This window comes from Crotalus tigris, unplaced genomic scaffold (assembly GCF_016545835.1).
Source record: "Crotalus tigris isolate CLP2741 ecotype Arizona unplaced genomic scaffold, ASM1654583v1 scf7180000018856.1329670, whole genome shotgun sequence".
Taxonomy (NCBI): domain Eukaryota; kingdom Metazoa; phylum Chordata; class Lepidosauria; order Squamata; family Viperidae; genus Crotalus; species Crotalus tigris.
The window spans coordinates 944,423-964,548 of record NW_024097237.1 but is presented as its reverse complement, the minus strand read 5'-3'; the positions used below and the strand labels follow the sequence as shown (position 1 = coordinate 964,548).

Genomic DNA, 20,126 nt, shown 5'->3' with positions numbered 1-20,126 from the left:
CTATCTAACCTGAGGATGGTTCTACCTTTTCAGACAATATATGCAACGCTGAAATCTTGTTTTCATCAGATTTGGCAATCTCCACGTGTAGGTGATATTTTTCTGATAATATGGACAAATGTGGCTGCTATGCTTTCTTAAGCAAGTGTATGATTTTATAAAGATACATATTTGTATTAGTTTGTCCAAAAGCTGGTTTTATACATAAGCCATATTCTTGCTATTTGGCAAGCTTGGGGGCCTTATAAAACAAGCTTTTTGGTGCTCTCTATTTGGACCATAATCTCCAAAACTGCCAGCAATGTCATTTTAAGATTTTTTTTATCAAATCAGATCAGCCAATCTGATTATCAGATTGTCAATTATAAATTCTGAAATGATCAAATCAGAGAACCAGCTTGCTCTAGTAGTTAAGGCTCCAGGCGGAAATTCAGGAGACTGAATTCCAGTTCCAGTTTATGCATGAGACTCAGCTTTGTGACTTAGGAGCAGTCGCTGACTCTTAGTCCGACTCACCTCACGAGTTTGTTGTGAGGAAAATAGGAGTAGGAAGGAATATTAGATGTGTTTGACCCCTTGAGTGATTTATAAAAATAATAAATTTGGGGATTATTTTTTAAAAAATGGATGGGACTATGGTAAAGTGAATGAATAGGTTTATGGCATAATGCTGCAATATGTTTGCTTGCATTCTCAAAGCGATTGAGAGCAAAAGGCTTTCCTTTGCATTCAGATCTACAATAACAAGATTGTGATCAAAAAGAATCAGCTGTAGAAGGCAGCCTTCTTTGTTGTTGTTGTTAGTTGCGAAGTCATGTCTGACCATCACGACCCTATGGACAACGTTCCTCCAGGCCTTCCTGTCCTCTACCATCTCCTGGAGTCCATTTAAGCTCACTCCTACTGCTTCAGTGACTCCATCCAGCCACCTCATTCTCTGTTGTCCCCTTCTTCTCTGGCCCTCAATCTTTCTCAGCATTAGGCTCTTCTCCAGTGAGTCTTTCCTTCTCATTAGGTGGCCAAAGTACTTGTGTTTCAACTTCAGGATCTGGCCTTCTAAAGAGCAGTCAGGGTTGATCTCCTCTAGGACTGACCGGTTTGATTGCCTTGCAGTCCAGGGGACTCTCAGGAGTCTTCTCCAGCACCATAGTTCAAAGCAGTGGTTCTCAACCTTTTTAATGCCGCAACCCCCCCCAACCAGTCGTAAGTCGAGGACTACTCAACCGGTCGTAAGTTGAGGACTACTCAACTGGTGCAGCACTGTTTGCAGAATGGGACTTTTGGCGGGCTCAGCAGGGCAGAGACAGCCTGGACAATTCCTATTGGCTTTTGAAAGCCAATAGAATTAGACTCTATTCAAGAGAGTCTATTCTAGTGGCTTTCAAAAGCCAATAGAATAAAAGGGAGTAGCACAGCTAAGGAAAAGGGGAAAAAAATGGCGGACTGCATTGTTTGGCGACCCCCGTGAAATGGTTGTTTGACCCCAAATGGGGTCCCGACCCACAGGTTGAGAACCACTGGTTCAAAGCCTTCTTGTTGTTGTTAATTGCGAAGTCGTGTCCGACCCATCGCGACCCCATGGACAATGTTCCTCCAGGTCTTCCTGTCCTCTACCATCTTCTGGAGTCCATTTAAGTTCACACCTACTGCTTCAGTGACTCCATCCAACCATCTCATTCTCTGTTGTCCCCAAAAAGCCTTCTTAAGAGGGCACATTGATTTACATCCAGAACGCAAAAAAAGTGAAACCATCAATTTTGTGCTCTCCAGATTCCCCCCTCTTTGCATATTGTTGTTAGAGGTTAAGATGCAAAATAGGGACCTTTTTCAAGGTCCTTAAATCTCACAGGTGTACAAAGTAAACTAAATATCCCGGGTGTTATGTCCCGAGCCTTGCAAACGGCTCGGGCGTTTGCAGGCAGTCCCGGGCAGGTGCAAAGCTGCCCGGGACCAGACAGGCTGTCGCCAGCGCCGTGCGCATGCGCGGGTGCTGGCGCGGGAAAGTAACCCATTTACCCGGGAGTTGCCTATATAAGAGGCTGTGAGGCGTTTGGGCTGAGCTGAAGCCATCTTCCTGTAAGCTGAACGCTGAATAAAAGAAACTGAGAACTCCAGCTGCTTCTCGTGTCTGTTTTCCCGCCAAGGACGCAACACTGGCGACGAAGGTGGGATGCCTTGCACTACCTGGAAAGGAAGAAGTGTAAGCTTACCCGAGGAGTCCTGAACGGCGGAAGAGGAACGGCGTCGACTCCGCAGCTACCCGCCAATCCGGTGCGCATTCGGGGGTAGGCTGGCTGATAGACCCGTCTCCTGAAGATCCGAAGATGGCGAAAATCGGAAGGCTTTCGGAATTCGACGTCTCACATCCAGAGCGGTGGGAGTCCTACGTATCCAGAATGGAGAACTACTTCAAGGCAAACCAAGTGAGGGAAGATAGCTTGAAGGCCGCCACCCTGCTTTGCGTTTGCGGCCAAGACGCCTTCGAAATCGCAGAAAATCTTGTAGCACCTGTTCCAGTAGAGTCTGTAAGCTACGCAGACCTGAAGAAGCTGCTGAAAGAGCACTTCCACCCCAAGGTGTCCGTTATCTCATGGCGCCACACCTTCGAGCAGAGGGATCAACGGTCCGGTGAAACAGCCAAGGAATACATCGCCGCGCTACGGAAGGCCGCCAAGCCCTGCGAGTTCAAGGACCTCGAGGAACGACTGAGGGACCGATTCGTGTGCGGGCTAAGGCATCGAGAGCTACAACAGAGACTTTTTGCCAAGGAAGAATTATCCTTCCAAGACGCCTTAAGGGAAGTCACCGCAGAAGAAGCAGCAGGCGGCGCCATCAAAAACATGCGGCCGATCAGAAACAGTGCAGAGGGTGCGTCCGTGCACCAGGAAGACGTCCGACGAAACTCCGAGGAGGATCCGGACGAGGAAGTCGACCGTCTACACCCCGCGAAGGAAGAGAACCAGAAGGGAAGCTCTTCGGCTCTGCTCAAGTGCATCGGCTGTGGAGGTCGCCACAGGAGAACCGACTGCAAGTTCCGCTCCGCTACCTGCCGGGCATGCGGCAAACAAGGGCATATTGCAGCTGTGTGTCTGAGCCGACGAAAGGCACAACCCCAAGAAGAACGCCTGAAAGGTACCAGATTCCCCAGCCAGAATAGGGTAGGGTTTTGCGCTTCGCGAAGAAGCATCTGTAGAACAGGCACACACAAGCCCATGAAGAAAAAGCTGTCACTCAACGTGAAGCTACAAGGGGTTCCATTATCTATGGAACTAGACACAGGGTCTGCCCTGTCCATCATTTCATTGCATACATTTAGGAAGATTTGTTCCAGTAGTGGGTCTAAGGCCAAGTTAAGGCCTTCTGATATTGTATTAACAGATTTTCAGAACTCAAGAGTATGTGTTAAGGGGGAGGCCACCCTTAACGTGCAATACAAGAGCTTTGAAGGTCCACTAGACTTATTAGTAGTAGGGGGTGAACGAACGAGTCTCATAGGACTCGATTGGTTTGAGGCCCTGGGGATACACGTCACAGGACTCAACAGCTTACAAACACTCGACCTACAGGAAGTCTGCAAAGAATTTGCAGATGTTTTCAGCCCCCAGCTGGGCACATTCAAAGGACCACCTGTGTCCTTAAAGCTAGACCCCACTGTCACTCCCATTAGGATTAAAGCAAGAAGGGTCCCTTTTGCTTTAAAAAGTAAGATTGACACTGAACTAGACAAACTAATCCAACAGGGAATCCTAGAACCTGTTGATTCCAGCCCGTGGGAGACCCCCATTGTCACGCCTCTAAAGGCAAATGGGGACATTCGCATTTGTGCTGATTACAAATGCACACTCAATAAGGCATTGCAGCAACATGCCTATCCTGTTCCTGTGGTCAGTCACATCCTGGCCTCTCTCAAGGGGGGGCGTGTTTTTGCAAAGCTTGACCTAGCTCAAGCATATCAACAGCTGCCTGTTGATGATGATGCTGCCATAGCTCAGACCATTGTGACCCACAGGGGAGCCTTTAAAGTAAAAAGGCTACAGTTTGGAGTAAATGTCGCTCCTGGGATTTTCCAAAGCGTAATGGAAAACACACTACGAGGTATACCAGGGGTCTGCCCCTACTTTGACGATGTCTTGATTGCAGGAGACTCCACACACATTCTAGCTGAAAGACTTAGGGCTGTCCTGTTAAGATTCAGGGAATCAGGCCTCAAGCTCAGAAAAGACAAATGCAAGATCGGGGTGCCTTCTACTGAATTTCTGGGATTCAAAATTGATGCTGCTGGGATTCATCCTGCTGAATCCAAACTAACTGCTATTTTACAAGCACCCAGGCCAAAGTCTAAGGCCGAACTTCAGGCCTTCCTAGGCCTCCTGAATTTCTACAATTCTTTTCTTCCACATAAAGCTAGTGTAGCTGAGCCTCTTCACAGGCTACTAGACAAACAAGCTGTGTGGCTGTGGTCACAAGCACATGAGGCTTGCTTTAAAGAAGTCAAGGCCTTGCTCACTTCTAACAGTGTTCTTGCACATTTCAACGAGTCTCTTCCTGTGTGCATCGCTTGTGATGCATCCCCCTACGGGGTTGGAGCTGTCCTGAGTCACCTCAGGTCTGATGGAACTCAGGTTCCTATTGCATACTACTCCAGAACACTGTCTTCTGCCGAGCGCAACTACGCTCAGATAGACAGGGAGGCTCTGGCTGTTGTTGCTGGAATTAAAAAATTCCACGATTTTCTATATGGCAGGCATTTCACGGTCTTCACTGACCATAAGCCTCTGCTGGGACTGTTTACCACACGTAAGCAGACTCCCCACATCATTTCCCCTAGAATGCTTAGGTGGTCTATTTTCTTGTCTGCATATGATTTTTCATTACTCCACAAGCCTGGGAAAGAAATGGGCCATGCTGATGGCCTCAGTAGTTGCCTCTGCCAGTAGTAGAAGCTGACCCCGCGCCAGCTGTCAACATTCTATCAATCCAAGCCTTGCCCGAGCTCCCTCTTAGTGCCAGGGATGTTACCGCTGAAACGGGTACAGATCACACACTTTCACGTGTCCGCTCCTGGGTCCTGTCCGGGTGGCCTGAGCACTGCCCTAGTCCTGAGTTTCAGAGTTTCTGGTCCAAAAGAAACGAACTGTCCCTTTCTCAGGGTTGTCTGCTTTGGGGAAACAGAGTTGTCATTCCCACCTCAATGAGGACTAGGGTCTTAGAATCCCTCCACGAGGGTCATCCTGGCATTGTCCGTATGAAGGCTCTTGCACGAAGCCACTTGTGGTGGCCTGCTTTAGATAAAGATATTGAGGCTAAGGTGCACGCATGCCACCTCTGCCAACGATCTCGCCCAGAGATGCCCCAAGCTCCTGTGCATAGATGGGAGGAAACACAGTCCCCATGGTCTAGGGTGCACATTGACTACGCTGGGCCCTTTCAGGGCCAGTTCTTCTTGGTCCTTGTTGACAGCCATTCAAAATGGCTTGAGGTTGTGCCTGTCTCATCCACCACCACTGCAAAGACTATTCAGGTACTGAGGGGGATTTTTGCTGCACACGGGCTGCCAGATGTCATCGTGTCCGACAACGGCCCTCAATTCACCTCCTCCGAATTCCAAGCTTTCTTACAGGCAAACCTGATTCGTCATGCCACGTCTGCGCCTTTTCACCCGTCCACCAACGGTATGGCTGAACGCATGGTGCGCATCGCAAAGGACGCCTTGAAGAGACTCACCTACGGGGACTGGCATCACAGGTTGGCTGACTTTCTCCTTTCTTATCGCACCACACCGTCCACTTCTACAGGGAGAAGTCCAGCTGAACTTCGTTGGGGGCGCCAACTTACTACTAGACTTGACCGGTTGCATCCGGACAGACTGCCTTCATCTACCTCACATCCTAGGGCACCTAGACAACTACTTGTGGGTGCCCCGGTTTGGGCTCGCAATTACGGGCCTGGTCATACATGGGTCCCCGCTTCTGTGTCCAGGATCACAGGTCCTCTCTCCTACGAGGTTGCCCTGGACAACGGTCGTGTCCTACGTCGGCACATCGACCAACTTCGCTCTAGGCGAGACTTTTCTGCTGAGACTCCTGGGTCTTTTCCAGGGGGGGAGGGGGACCCTTTGGAGCAAAGGGAAGGGCAAGAGTTACTGCCCATCTCCACTGAGGGAGCCACAAACGGCCCGTCCCCAGATTCCGCAATTGCTCCGAAAAGGAAGTCATGGAGCTTACCCACACAACAGGCACTCACGCCTACTCCAGCCAGGGAGTCACCCCGGGGGCATACTCACGTTCCACACACGTCACACAGCACTCCAGTCACGGAGGATACCCGGGGGCATCCCAACAAATCATTCCCCGCAAGAGAGCTGGCACACAATCCCCAAAGTTGGCCTGACCTTACCCCAAATCCTACAGGGGGTCAAACATACACAGAGCTAGTCGAGGAACCAAGTCCCGACTACAACAACCCTAGCACAAATCAGGGAACACCTGAGTTTTGGGAAAGTACAGAAACCCACACGAGCCCGAGCACAGAATGGGGTTCAGGGAATGAACAGCCTCCTGACAGGTCTTGGACTGACCTAGGAGGTTCTACAGAGACGCCCAGCAGCGGCTATCACTTCAAGGGGCCTGAGGGTCTACAGCTAGGTAGGTCAACCAGGTCACAAAGTAACAGAAGCCCTGGCCTGACGAGCCCGGTGGGCAAGCAAGCAGGCCAGGCATCGGGGCACAGTCCTTGGAAGACACCAGGGCACAATAGAGAGAACAGGCTCACGCCTCCCTCCAGTCAGGGGACTTATGCCAGTAACCCACAGCTAAGAAGGTCACAGAGAGCAAAGAAATCTCCTAAGTACCTAGAAGACTACATAACATTGCTGGCAAGGCAAAGGCCAGTAAACAGTGGGAGCACTGGGGAGCAAAATGTCATATAAAATAAATGTTGTATGTTGGTAGTAGTTTTAGCCCGGGGGAAAGGGGTGTTATGTCCCGAGCCTTTGCAAACGGCTCGGGCGTTTGCAGGCAGTCCCGGGCAGGTGCAAAGCTGCCCGGGACCAGACAGGCTGTCGCCAGCGCCGTGCGCATGCGCGGGTGCTGGCGCGGGAAAAGTAACCCATTTACCCGGGAGTTGCCTATATAAGAGGCTGCGAGGCGTTTGGGCGAGGCTGAAGCCATCTTCCTGTAAGCTGAACGCTGAATAAAAGAAACTGAGAACTCCAGCTGCTTCTCGTGTCTGTTTTCCCGCCAAGGACGCAACACCGGGTGTAGTCCTAACTAGATTTGGATTGTTCTGTTTACATGAACTGGCCTGATAATAGCCTTATTTGAGCTGAGCTCTTATCCGTAGTGGCAAACATGTGGATTTTAGACTTCAATAAATAACTGACAATGAATGTTCCATTTTAAAAAAAATCATCTGCACTTAGAAAACTATCACTTCCGTGTTATTATAGAGAAGTGCTTATCTTTTCTTTTTTTTTCTTTCTGGCCTCATTTTCCATTTGTTTTTTTAAAGTAGAGCAATGCTAGTGAAGTTTTTCCTGCTTTAGAAAGGAGTTTTTCTCAGAGGAAGTAGATTCTTTCCCCTAAATTATATACAACAGAAGATAATGCATGTTTTGGGAAAAGTGTTGAATTTATGGTGGAGCACAACATTTGCTTGTGGATGTCTAAGGCTTTAAACAAACTTCCTTTGCAACTACTATGTCTCAGAGATTGCTCCATTAGTATTACTTATTTATGTAAAACTAATATTTTACATAGTAATTTCTATCTTACACAATAATTCTATTCATGTTGATATTTTACCAATAAAATCAAAGGGCCTATTTTTGGTATTAAGCATTTGTAAGAAATAGAGTCCATGCTGTCTCTCTTGTGTTATAGAATCTACCTTTATGTAAAGAAATAATGATTAAATGAGTTAAAATTTCACACTAAGCTAGAAGTTTCTGACATTTGCAAGCCCAAACTTAATCTAAGGCAGTGGTTCTCAACCTTTCTAATCATGCGACCCCATGATACAGTTCCCCATGTTGTGGTGACCCCCAACCACTTATACATCACCAGGTGCCAGGGGCGTGGCCCAAGAAAAGGGGAAAAAATGGCGGACAGCCTTGTTTGGCGACCCCCGTGAAATGGTCGTTCGACCCCAAATGGGGTCCCGACCCACAGGTTGAGAAACACTGATCTAAGGAAAGCTTAAACTGTTACACTATAAATTAATTGGTTAACTGTTCTTGTATTTTTTTAAAAAAAAAGTTCCCCAAGTAGCTGCTCCAGTATTATTCTACCAGGAATGAAGGTGAATAGCTTATTTAAAACACTTCTAATTTGCAAATTACATTGCAGTCAACTGTTATCTAAGATGCAGTTCAACTTTCCTCAATGGCTGTTCTGCTGGGGAGATCAGCAGATGAAGGAGAACTTGCTTAGCTTTGACACTGTAGGAACCAATTTCAAGTTAATCACTCAAGAAGAACATTTTTAACAAATTCGATGCAGTCCATGTATAACCTCACATATGCAGCCTATCTCTTTTTTTTTGTTTTTTAAAAAAGTCAGATGTTTCCATATATAAAATACAGGTAATCCTCAACATACGACCACAACTGAGCCCAAAATTTATGTTGCTAAGTGAGAAATTTGTTAAGAAAATTTTGCCCCATTTTACGACTTTTCTTAACATTGTTGTTAAGTGAATCTGGTTTCCGTATTGACTCTGCTTGTTAGAAGGTCGCAAAAGGGGATCACATGACCTCGGGACACTGCAACCGTCATTAACATGAGTCCATTGTTAAGCGTCTGAATGTAAATCACATGACCATGGGGAGGCTGCAACGGTCATAAGTGTGAAAAATGGTCATAAGTCACTTTTCCTGGGTCGTCGTAACTTCGAATGTTCAATAAGTGGATTGTTGTAAATTGAGGACTACCTGCAGTCATTTTATTTATTGATTTATTTATCAAATGTATACAGCCACATCTCACACACTGGCCGGCATGCAATAAAATTCTTGAAAAATTTAGACATGCATGATATGGACATAGATGTTAGGTTTATTATAATACAGGTTTGATTTGTTTCTACTTCAGTATGTGTGGGATTTAAGTGATAATATATAGTATGTACCACAATGTCTTTGTTTGCAATACTAACACACTCAGTTAAGATACCACCATTTCTGAACTATCAAAAAATATCAGCCTGACTTCTTTATCTTTGCATCAGATTAATTCGGCACATCCTTGGATAAACAGGGGCTAAATAAATGCTCCCATACAATAAATTAATCTGGATTGTGATCCTTACACTAAATCTTGCCGAGAAGCATTACCCATGACTTTAAATGACTGTAGCATCCATTATGTGCCATTTGAAGACCTGTAGAAATCTAAAAAAAAGACCCCCTGGATTAATTGCATTAAAATATCCCCCTGAAGAGTTTTCCACTGCTAAGTGTTTCAAAAATAAATCAATGGTTTGCACAGATAAAACAGTACAACATTCTAAGTAGCACTTATGTTAAAGCAATAAGGTTTGAGATGGTTACAGCAGACTTTTCCCTCTAATTTTAGTGAGATTTGGTCACAACTTAATGCAAATGTATTGGGACATGTATGTTTTAAGACAGATGCTGGTTTATTGAGAAAAAGTATCAGAGATTTCATCCAAATCAAAAGCAGAGTGGAAAATGCATGGCCTATTGAAACCAGACACATCTTTATCTTGATGTGTCTCTCAGTGCATGTTTGTGTGTGGGTGTGTATATGTATGTGTGTGTCTGTGTGTTCACGGAAGTGTATCCCATTTGGAAAATTACTTGCTATTGCTCAGATAGCCAACTTCTAGATGTTTGCTGGACCTCAGTTTTTCTTAACTTTATAATGCAAGATGCTCACATCTGTTGGAGTGCAATACATCTGAAAGACCACTCTCACTTATAAATGAGCAGTTGACAGCTTTAATTTATTATACATATTTACTACAATAAGTTAATTATTGACTGAGCTTAAGGAAAAGTGATCTGGGAACAGTTCTTCTTGAGGCCAACCAAACTCAACCAACCAACTCAAACTCTTAAAAATACCTTCTAAACTATTAGAAACAAACTTTCATTGCTTTGCACCCAAAGTAAATAAATCAGCTTCTAACATTAAATTGCAATATTTAATTCTGAAGCTTTGCTTTTAAGAAATCCATGATGAAGTCATTGGCAACTCTCAAATGGACAGGCAAGTTTGCAGATCCCTATTGGCATGAGATGCGTGAGTCTTCCATACCAAGCATTCATGTTTTTCAAATTAGGAAAGTTAAAAGGCGTCCTGATTTGTTAACTTGTCAACTTATCAAATTTACACAATTAAAAACATTTAGCATCTAGGCATGCCTGTACTACTTGTGTGAAACATGGTATTTGGTTGTAGCTTGGCACTACTCAAATTTGTAGGGTTTATCTAGTCGACAAGGTAGGGACCCAAAACTAAATCCAGTCTTACTGTCATAATTGTTCAAAAATAACAGCACCAACCCTGTTTAAGAAGTAACTAGATAGGAAAGCCAATGACCCATGAAGTCATCAGCAGTTGAGTTTTACTTGAGGTCTTTGCTACCTTTAGGCTACAGTAGGGGGCAGTGTCTACCTAGACCTTTAGAAGCTAAGTAAAATCAAACCTGGTTAGTATTTGAAAGGGAGACCATCAAGTAATTCCAGGGACCATGGAGAATGACAAGCTTCTTTTATATCACTGCAAGAAAATTTAATTTTTTTAAAAAAAAAAAATTCAATTTTACATTACATTTATAAAAAAATACATCAGATAAAGAATAAAATAAATTTATACACAAAACTTTCAGTATTGCTCACCCATTTCCCCCGAAACCGCATCCACCTCTAACCTCTTCTGTCACTTCTCTCTTTCCCTCTTCTTCCTCACTCTCCCCCTCTCCTCCTTCTCCTCAACCTTCCTACTTACTTCTCCCCTTCCTCCTATCTTCTCACTCCGGATGCGGTCCAGGGGAAATGCCCGAGCAATTCCTCTCTCCAAACTGAAACATCAATATTATATACAATAAAACTATTTCTACTTATCTGAGCTATTTAACCTTCAACCCATCCCCCCCACCCCACCCCCGCCCCCGCCCACCCCCACTTCCCAGAGCCAAGTACAGGGTTATACAAACATATTAAACATAATCTATTTAAGTTTACTAATTATACAATAACCAAAATCATACTAACCCTTAACTCTCTTGAAAAGAAAATTTAATTTTAATTCAAAAATTTAATTCAACTTAATTCAAACTTAATTCCAAGGGTATTTCACTTTATGCTTAAGAGTGAATGTTCACTTTTATTAGCAAATGTGTTGCACTTTTATAGAGTGATTCAGCCCTCCAGGTTAAATTATTAGATCAAAATTTTTTAAAGAATTTATAAAAGTGAAACTGTATTTAAGTATTTGTTTTCCCAAAAGAAGCATACCTCTGCCTTTTCTTACATTGCTACCACCTCCCTGGATTTTGTTTGTAAAGTTCAATTTTTTGTTGCAACTTCATTATAAAATGCAAAAGAAAGGCATGGATTGTATCCTCACAGAAGCATTGCTGCGCCCTTGAGAGTTTTATGATGAGGTGATGAAAAGGGTCTGTTTTGCCTCTCAAAAAAAAAAAATATATCAACATTTTCCATGATTGTATACTGCCGGTTCCTATAAATTTCCACACTTTTCTATTGTCATTTGTTTTGCACAAGCCCAATTACCTCAGAAAGTAATGACAGCTGAGCTTATTTCAATCTCATATTTCTGTAATAAAGAAATAGTTTATGGTCTTTTAGCTGAAAGGCTTGTTCAACATCTAACATATTTGTCAGAACTACAGGACAGGCAGTTCTTTCCTGTCCCATTGCCAGAATTTTGGCAAATGTGGAATCTGAGAATTTAAGTAGCCATGCCAGCATGCTATTTCAACATTTCAATTCAACAAATACACTTGGGGGTTGGTCTAATGCAAGGGTCTTCAAACTTGGCCCTTTTATGACTTGTGGACTTCAACTCCCAGAATGTTGGCTGAGGAATTCTGGGAGTTGAAATCCACAAGTCATAAAAAGGCTAAGTTTGAAGACCCCTGGTCTAATGACACCATCCTATTTCCATCTTCTTGTGTTGGAGACCGTTTTGCATCAAGTGAGACTCTTTTGAACCAACCTTGAATTCTAGCACTGTTAAAGAAGGACAGTGAATTGCTTCTTCACACGCTATCTCTGGCCCATATAATTTTACCATCTGGCCTACCAATATGGTCTCCTCCCCACATCAAACTTCACTTCAGTAAATCTTGGTTTTACCTTAAGCCAGCCATGGCTGGAAGAAAATGAGCAATAAGCGAGGCAGATGTTCACATGTCTGCAATGATGATCATGATGATGTCCATTCAGTCATGTCTTGAGTCTTGACTCTTGATGATTTTATGCGCCAGGTCTCTCCACATCTTCTGATCTTGCACTACCATGTTTCCTGGAAAATAAGACCAGGTCTTTATATTAATTTTTGCTTCAAAAAGTAGAGCTTATATTTGGGAAAATACGGTACTAAATGCGTCCATCTGGCAACAAATTTTTGGTTTGGGACTTTTATTATGAGTGTCCTGAAAAATCATACCAGGACTTATTTTCCGGCTGCGTCTTATTTTTGGGGAAACATGATACTTCTTTGAGTTCTTTCTATACTCTGATGTCAGCTTTGGTAGTGCATATGACCATCACACATGGTTAATAGGGTGTTTATTTCAAGGATTTGAAGGCTCGTTCTAAACTCAAAATGCTTCTGGTGATCCATCACTTGTGCATTTTTGTCTTGTCTTGTCCCACATATAGGTTTCCCAGCCTGTACTTCACTTATAATCTAGTTATCCAGACATGTTGAGATACAGAAAAAAAGATATACCCCAGGGTGGAATCAATAGAGTCATCTGAAACCATGAGATTGTTCATTTTAGTTATTATTTTGCTGCCTCGGGGTTTAATGTTTTACTCAAGATAGCAGAAAATGTCTGTATATGTTTTACATCATGTTATTATCTTTTTAATTTTAGTTTAATACATATACAGGCCCAAACAGCATTATACAGATTGCAGGATATTCCATGACATAAGCTTATTGTGCATTTATTTATTTCATGTCTTAGCTTGGGTGCTTAATGCTGATGAAGACGTCAAGAAACCAAAATTTAAGACAAGATGTATGTTCAGCTATACTTGTGAAATGGTGGTTGATTTGATGAAGAGCAGGCTTCAAAGAGAATGTCTTTGGTGAACTGAGTTCATTCCACTCTTGCGTTCAATCTTTATGAAGAAGGCTAAAATCTCTTATTTGCTTTGCTTCAATTTCTTCTCTGTCTGTGGTCTTCTCTCTTTCTAATCCATCTTGTGGAGTTTACTCTGTTTCCTTGCCTACTTTATTGTCGTAGACATGATTAGGGCACAGAACTAATCCCCCTCACTATTTTTAATAGGGTAGACTAAAATAGCTGAAATTGTTGATTTTTTAAATCTACCCCTGCCCAGCTTCTTCCACTGTTAGATTACTCTGAATGAACACAGACTTTGACAGACAAAGGATGCCTTCCCCTTGATGCTATAAATCAGAGCTTTTCAATCTCTGCTAAGGGGAAGCTGGCTCACATCAACTTAAGCCACAGAGTCATTTTCTAAGGCAATGCTATCAAATTCTAGGGAAGAGTTTTTCAACCCTACTTGGCAGATGCCAGGATAGAACCCAGCACCTGTTCCTTGCAAAATCTCTAGTCTCCTTCCTGTTCTATGAATTTGTGTCTCTGTAAAAGGTTGTTTGACCTAGGTTAATAATAATATGGCCCTGAAAATTTCCAGTTGCAGAAAAAGAAAACCATAACAATAATGACTGGATTGGCATGATTGCATTTTAACCAAGATGCTTGACATTCTGACATATACTCAGCAACTTTAGGCGCTATTCGTTTTGCAAGTAAACATACAGGAAGTCCTTGAGTTATAAACAGTTTGTATACTGACCATTCAAAGTTACAACAGCACTAAAAATGATTTATGATTATTTTTCACACTTATAACCATTGCAACATCTCCAAGATCACGTGATCAAAATTCAGCCATGTGGTAACTGGCTCATATTTATGAAGTTTCTGTTCTTTATTTAGAATAGAATAGAATAGAATAGAATAGAATAGAATAGAATAGAATAGAATAGAATAGAATAGTTGAAAGGGACCTTGGAGGTCTTCTAGTCTGACCCCCTGCTCAGGCAGGAAACCTTATAACATTTCAGACAAATGGTTGTTCAATCTCTTCTTAAAAATCCACAAGAAAATTTAAATGATTTTACTTGTGGAGATTAGCAAGCCCATGCCAAATGCAAAACAAAACAAAAAAATAAAATGCAAATTAAAATAAGCAGAAAAATAATGATGAGTGGTACAGAATGCAAATTGAAAAAGGATGTTTTAAATTAGAGCGATGGTATTTTAATGGAAAGCTTGGCCAGCAAATTTAAATGATGTTTGGGCTCAGGGCTTTGGTTATTTTAATCTATCTGGTACCATCAACAATGCTTGAGAAAGTCTGGCTTTAGGCAGAAATAGAAAAGCCAGAAAATGCTTTGGGACAAAACAATCTTGGATGCTCAAGATGATTGTTTCCTGATGTCAGCGAATGCCAAAAATAGGAAACAGGGTTACATTTTCTTTTTTAAAAAATGAGAGAGAGAAAAGGCAAGCTCACATCCCACACTTGAAGGTGAAAATGCGGCAAGTTTCTAATTTGGAGACAGGATGGGAAGGGTATTCAAATAATTCAATTAAATCTTGTTACATTAGTTAATCTAAAGAGAAGTTAGAGGACTGAAGTGGTTTGTATTTAAGCCACCAGGTAATTCAAAAATGCTCAGTATGGTATGACTCTAATAGTAAAAAACTGTGGGATATCTTTTCCTTTCTTAGCTGTGTTGGCTGCTATAATGTGCCCTTACACTGTAGCTCTAGATAAACTTCAGCTCAGTTTTATCCTGGACATTTCTTTCATCTTCAGAGAGATACTAAGGTTTTGGCCTTTTGGAACTAGAGACAGCTGTACCTGTATCTGAGAAAATCGAGAAATTTCTTTCTGAACTAGTGATCTTGCTGTGAACACCAACACTTCCAGGAAATCAGACGTTTAAGACTCCTTTTGCTAAGCTTTATAAAACCCTATTGAGACCTTACCTGGAATACTGCAACAAATTTTGGTCACGGTACTACAAAAAAGATGTTGAGACTTTGGAAAAAAATTCAGAGAAGAGCAACAAGATGATCAGAGGCCTGGAGACTAAAACTTATGAAGAACGGCTGTGGGACTTGGGTTTGGCTAGTCTAAAGAAAAGAAGTAAATAGAGAAATAAAGCAGATATTGTATAGAAAAATATATATGTATATATAGAGATAAAGAATTATATGTAAGAAGAGGAACAAATTGTTAGAAATACTTACACTGGAATATTACGTTATGTCCACTTTTTTTAACTGTATTATAAATAAAAAAACTTTTTAAAAGAAAAGAATGGAAAAGAAGAAACAAGGGTGACACGATAGCAGTATTCCAGTATTTGAGGGGCTGCCACAAATAAGAGGTGGTCAAATTATTCTCCAAAGCACCAGAGAGCAAGACAAGAAACAATGGTTGGAAACCAGAAGCAACCTGGAATTAAGGAGTGAGGACAATTAACAGTAAGGACAATTAACCAGTGGAACAGCTTGCCTTCATAAATTGTGGGCGCTCCATCACTGGAGGTTTTTAAGAAGAGACTGGATAGTCATCTGAAATGGTATAGGTTCTCCTGCTTGAGCTAGAAGATCTCCAAGGTCTATTCTATTCTATTCTATTCTATTCTATTCTATTCTATTCTATTCTATTCTATTCTATTCTATTCTATTCTTTTCTATTCTATTCTACTCTACTCTACTCTACTCTACCGTACCCTACCCTACCCTACCCTACCCTACTCTACTCTTCCTTGTGTCTCATCAGCTGCATCATGAACATGCCCCAGTCACCATTTTTATAAGAACTGTAAAGTACCAGCCTCCACTGAATGTGGAAACATCTCTCTCTCAACTCCTTTGCTTCAGCCAAGATCTTGGGATCATTTTATCTAATATTATTCCTTCTTTTCTTTCCCCAAGCTCTCCTTCACCACCTTTTCTATGTTCTTTTATGCCATCTGCATTTTATTGACCCCAGTTCTGGAAACAAGAGATTCAAGAAACCATGGAGGAGTCTCCTTATACTATTTTGCCCTCTAAGTCTTTTTTCTCGTTATTTGATCCTACTCTTCTATCTTTTTTCCCCTTTTGTCTTATCTCAGCCATTTCCTGTGCATTTCAACTGCAGATAGATTCCCATACTCTGTTAAGCATACTATTTTTGGCCCTTTATTGAAGCAAAGCTTTTTTTAGATCACTTTTTGTGCTCAGCTTACCAGACTTACAAACATCTAAAGTTCTTGAAATGGTTGCCCTCTCAGAATTAATTCTTTGTCTTCTAATGGTCTTCTTGATCCATATCAATCAGTATTTTGTCTCTGGGTCATTCAACTGAGTTGGCAATTTATCAGATTCTGAATGATATTTTGGTGACCGTGTTCAAATCTTTATAAGAGTGCTGATTCTTTTGGACCTGTCAGCAGAATTTGACACACCTGACCATTGGATATTGCTTTTGGCATATGGATACTGGAATAGATACCATTGCCTATGCATTTTGGTGTTGAATCTTTTTTTTTTTCACTTCTCATTATTTTATAGTGTTTCAGTTTTGCAAATTTTCCCCATATAGTAGGTATCTTTCAGAAATCAATCCCAGGTCATATTTTATTTATCATTTATATTCTTCCTTTGTGTTCTGATTCATGATCAGATAGCTTTTTTTCTTTTCTGCTGATAGATGACAGGAAAAAAGCCATGACAATCCACCAGTTGATTTTGTTAACTTCTCTTAAGAAGAGACTGGACAGTCACTTGTCTAAAATGGTATATATTCTATTCTATTCTATTCTATTCTATTCTATTCTATTCTATTCTATTCTATTCTATTCTATTCTATTCTTATATTTAGTTCATGAGAACAATCACTAGCCTTATTGCTTTGACAAAATAGTGATCAGCAGTGGCTACTCCACTGTTTATTCCAGCACTCTTTTCTACTGGATCATGGACTGAAGGAAAGCAATTTAATGTGGCCACCTTACTGTGCCTCATTGTCTCTGGGTTTCTCTAGAAAAATGGCAGAGAAATATACTTAAGGCTGCTGCTTTCCTAAGAATATGGAATCGCTTAAATTCTGCATTATCTGCTTGGCCCATCATCAATACCAACCATTCATCACTTGGAGAGCATAAGTCCACCTATTCCCAGATCAAGGCAAATGCACAACATGGCCATGTTTTACAACTTCGGTGCAAAACTGCTCTTACAACCTGAACTGATTGTGTCCTGCAGAAAAGGATGGTTTTCATCACTTTGTTCAGTTCTAGTAACAGCCCCAGATCTGAATGGCTACCATATGTGAAACACTCCTTCCTTCCCAGTGGCTGGCTACTACCTTATGCAACGCAGGCATTTCATGTTGAATTACTATGTTCTCTGCTAGTCAGCAATTGTTATTGTTTGTTTTGAATAATACTACAGCTGATCCAATAATGGGCTATTAAATCAATTAGCTATCCTCAAGCCTAGAACCTCACACTTCATTCAACCCTTATATCTTGCCAGTGGGCACCTTTACTTTCCCATTCCCTGCTTTATACTCCTCCCCCCTCCCCTCCTCTCTCCCCTCCCGTCCCCTCTCTTCCCCTCTCCCATCTTGTCCCATCCAGTCCCCTCTCCTCTTCCCTCCCCTCTCCTGTCCTTCCCTTCCTTCTCTATCCTACCCTACCTTACCTTGCCCTGCCCTGCTCTACCCTACCTCACCGTACCTTTGGGAAGGGCAAGGAAGTAGGGCAAACCAAGTAGTCTTGTGGTGGCAGTAGTGGAGACTGAGTATCATTGCTAACTCACCACTGTCAGACTAGAATTTCTGAAGATGATTTAAGATACAGCCAGGAGCAGCAAGAGAGACAAGCATCTTAGGTTGCAGTGTCGAATTACCTTAAAAAGTCTGTGTTACAAATTGCTGGTTGCAGGAGATGGCAGGTATAGAATAAGCAACAAAGGAAACAAAAACTAGATTGCATTTCAGTTGGATTTAGCCTACCTCAACAAAAGCATCCTGGAATGTCGATATTAGTGTGGGTGGGTGTGTTTGTGGTGGGGTGGGAGAACGACAAAAGGCCTGTGTATGGTTGATTAGGTTTGGCCTGAGAAGACAAATTGGCAGTTTGGAAGGATGATGCCAGTGTAGGGAGAAAACAAAGAATAGAAAAATGTATATTTGGGTTATTTAAAAAGAACTTGACCTGACCTTAATGGACTCAGCTGAAAAATCCAGTCTTGCCTGGATTATCACAAAGCCAGTATTGATAAGGCTTATCTGATAAGACTCAGGGCTAGGATGTATGGTTTCAGGCAGTCTGCACTAAGATTCAAGGAAGGATCAGATTCATTCTTTCTTTTAACATGTCTTTAAGAATCAAAGGGATCTTGCTGAGACTGTTTACACTAAGCTCTTCGTTCTTAGGATTTAGGGTGATCTTTTCAGGAGATTGTCATTTGCCAAGGTCAGAATGGAAAATGGAATAGAAATTAGTTTATAAACTCCAAGCCTTGCACTTAAATTCCATGTTCTTCTACAATTTAATCCTTAAAAAACTGGGATTCTACTCGTGCAATTTAGCTGACAATAAATTTACACACAGTATGATAAGAAACCTTAATAGCCACTTCATCTATGTTTATTAGGGCAAGAAGGCCTGTGTTTAACTACTGCTTTGTTGATAAGTTTCATTATCTTTCACTTTTCTTTTCTTTTTCTTTTTACCCTACTCTTCCCCTCATCTTTTCCTCCCCAAATACTGGAAAAATAAGATTCAATTCTCAGGACTGTTCAGGTAGTCCTCAATTTACAACAGTTCATTTTGTAACTGTTCGAAGTTACAACAGCGCCTGAAAAAAGTGACTTATGACCATTTTTCACACTTAAGACCATTGCAGCATCCCCGTGGTCATGTGATCAAAATTCAGACACTTGGCAGATGGTTCATATTTATGACAAGTTGCAGTGTCCTGGAATCACGTGATCCCCTTTTGCAAAGTCAATGGCGAAGCCAGATTAATTTCACGACCATGTTACTAACTTAACAATTGCAGTGATTCACTTAACAACTGTGGCAAGAAAGGTTGTAAAATGGCTCATAATTCACTTAACAACTGTCTTGCTTAGCAACAGAAATTTTGGACTCATTTGTAATTGTAAGTCAAGGACTATCTGTACAATGAAGCATCCATACAAATATAAAGAAAATGAATAACACATAACATCAAATTATGACATTAAATCTATTCCTTCCTTAGGGACAGCAGAACTTGCTTTATTATTAAGTAAGTAAGTAGTCCATCTAGTTCACTTTTGACCACATAGGAAGACAGTGGTTTCAGGCCAGTTCTTTTGTCAGGAACTGAATTTGTATGCAAAGCCAAAATTCAGGCCCTTCTCCAATGCTGCTCTTTGGAAAGTTGGCCTGTGTTTTATTTCATTCAGTTAATAGAGTTCCATGGACAGAATTCAGAACATAACATTGGAAGGCAGGAGAACGAAATAACTGCTTTTCTTGAACAGATACCTTAGAACATAAACTTGTGTAGATAGATTATAGAAAGGTGAGAGTCATGATGTAAATTTGGAGAGAGAGAGGTTAAAATGCAATTGTGCTTACAACTGCTGTGAAGAATAGGGGGGAGAGAGAGAGGTGGGGGGGCACATATATACTGTATACTGTATAAAGAGCCATAGAAAGATACAACGCTTGGCAGCACAAGACAAGATAGAAAGACCTGCACACGGATTAGAGAACAAACAAAAGAAAGCAAAAGAGTGGAAATGGAAATGAGTTGGTCACATAGAAAGAAGAACAGACAACAGGTGGACCAAGACAGTCAAAGAATGGTTC

At 41.8% G+C, this 20,126-nt stretch overlaps 1 long non-coding RNA gene across 1 annotated transcript in view; it reads right to left on the bottom strand.

The window, feature by feature from the left end:
* LOC120314170 overlaps positions 1 to 20,126 on the bottom strand; it is a 47,927-nt gene that overhangs the window by 2,404 nt on the left and 25,397 nt on the right. The window contains exons 3-4 of the long non-coding RNA XR_005558356.1: positions 12,344 to 12,512; positions 10,669 to 10,742 (exon numbers count right to left, since the gene is read on the bottom strand). This is a non-coding gene — a long non-coding RNA (uncharacterized LOC120314170). The remainder of the gene's footprint in view (positions 1 to 10,668; positions 10,743 to 12,343; positions 12,513 to 20,126) is intronic.